Raw genomic sequence first — 2,230 nt, forward strand, 5'->3', positions numbered from 1 at the left:
TCATGGGGCTGGTGCTGGGAGATCCTTCTCTCTCAGTCTGAGCCCTATGGCTGAGTGACCTGGGCTGGGTAATCCTTATCTCCCAGCATGAGCCCTGCAGTCATGGTGCCCAGGCTGGGAGATTCTTCTCTCCCAGCACCAGCTCTGTGACCACGCAGGTCAAGAAGAAATCTCCCAGTGCTGGCCCCATGACCATGGAGCAGCCATGGGGAGAGAAGGATCTTCCAACCCGGGTCCTGTGACCACAGGGCTTGACTTGCGGGAGAAGGATCTCCCAGCCCAGGCCTCATAATCTCAGAGCTGGGGCTGGGAATAATATGATTAAGACCAGTTGTTCAGGACACAGCCACAGAAGACTTTAGGAAAAATAAATTGTCAAATAAAGACTGGTTTGAGGCACACTTAGAAGAGGTGCTACCACTTGCTGAAGCCAAGAACACAGCCTACCTGAAACACAACCAGAATCCAACAAAAAGTTCCCAGGCTAAGCTGAAATATGCCAGGGAAATGGTACAAAAAACAGCCAGACACTGCACAAATCAGTACTGGATTGGCCTGTGTCAGGAGATACAGTTTGTCTCAGACACAGAAAACTTGTGAGTTATGTATGACAGCATGAAGAAACCTCTTTGCCCAACTGTCACTAAAGTTGCCCCCCTTAAGTCTCAAGATGGAAAAGTAAAAATCACTTACAAAAACAAGAAGATGTCACTCTGGGTCAAACATTACTTGGAGCTTTACTCCCATCACACAGACATTTCAGAAGAGACACTAGATCAACTTCCAGCTCTAAGTGTACTGTCAATGCCATAGACTCTGTAGCAAGTGGAAAAGAACCATAGGGGATGGTACTCCAGCTGAGGTTCTTAAGCACAGAAAGGCTAGCCTGCTATCACATCTTCATCATCTCCTAGTGTGCTGCAGGAAGGAAGGTCAAGTACCCTAGGACATGCGTGATGCTAACATCATCGCTCTCTACAAGAACAAGGGGGACAAGGGTGACTGCAACAACTATAAGGACATCTCTCTCCTCAGTGTCATAGGCAAGGCTTTTGACAGAGTCATCTTGAAATGCTTGCAACAACTTGCTAACCACATCTACCTGGGATCACAGTGTGGATTCAGAGAGATCAACAGTGGACACGGTATTCTCTTTATGCCAACTGCAAGAAAAATGCAGAGAACAAAATAAGCCACTGTAAACAGCATAAGGTTGACCTGACAAAAGCCTTCGACACTGTCAGCAGAGCAGGTTTGTTCAAGATCCTGATAAAGATTGGAGACCCCCCAGTATTACTTAGCATGATAAGCTTCTTCCATGAAAACATGCAGGCCACCATTCAGTTTGATGGATCAGCCTCTGACAGCTTTGAGATGAAGAGAGTGGTGAAGTGGGGTTGTGTTCTGGTGCCCACACTCTTTGGAGCTTCCTTTCTATGTTGTTTCACTTTGCTTTTGATGGCTTGGATGAAGGCATATACCTTCACACAAGATCAGATGGCAAACTCTACAATCTTTCATGTCTAAAGGCCAAGACAAAAGTGAGGCACATACTTTTTAGGGAACTCCTTTTTGCTGATGATGCTGAACTTACTGCCCCTGAAGAAGGCCAACTACAAATACTCAGGAATTACCTCTCTCATGCTCGCAGAATGTCTATCCTGACCATCAGCATCAAGAATACTGTGGTCTTAGGACAGGGTGTTCACCAGTCACCATCTGTCAGCCTTGACAACACACCTCTTGAGGCAGTAAACAAGTTCTGCTACCTTGGATCCACAGCGAGCAACAACCTATCACTGGATGAAGAGCTGAAGTGCTCACTGGAAAGGAAACTACCACTTCCAGTAAGCTCTCCAAACAAGTCTGGAATAATACAAAAATCACAATCAACACTAAGCTGCTTGTGTACAAAGAATGCACCCTCATGCACCCACATAATATCCTTACGTACAGCAGTAAAACATGGTCAGCATATGCATATCAAAAACAGAAGCTGAACAGCTTCCACCTACACTGTTTACAGCACATCCTTGGCAACAAATGGCAAGACAGAATCACCAACCCAGAGGTCATTGCCAAAGCCAACCTGCCAACCATCATTGCACTACTAAAACAGCAGGGCCTTTACAGGCTTAGCCATCTTTGCAGGATGGAAGATAGGTGCATCCTGAAGGACATTTTTTATGGGCAAATTGCAGATGGGGAAAGAAGACTAGGGCATCCAAAA

This window comes from Alligator mississippiensis, chromosome 1, assembly GCF_030867095.1.
Source record: "Alligator mississippiensis isolate rAllMis1 chromosome 1, rAllMis1, whole genome shotgun sequence".
NCBI lineage: Eukaryota > Metazoa > Chordata > Crocodylia > Alligatoridae > Alligator > Alligator mississippiensis.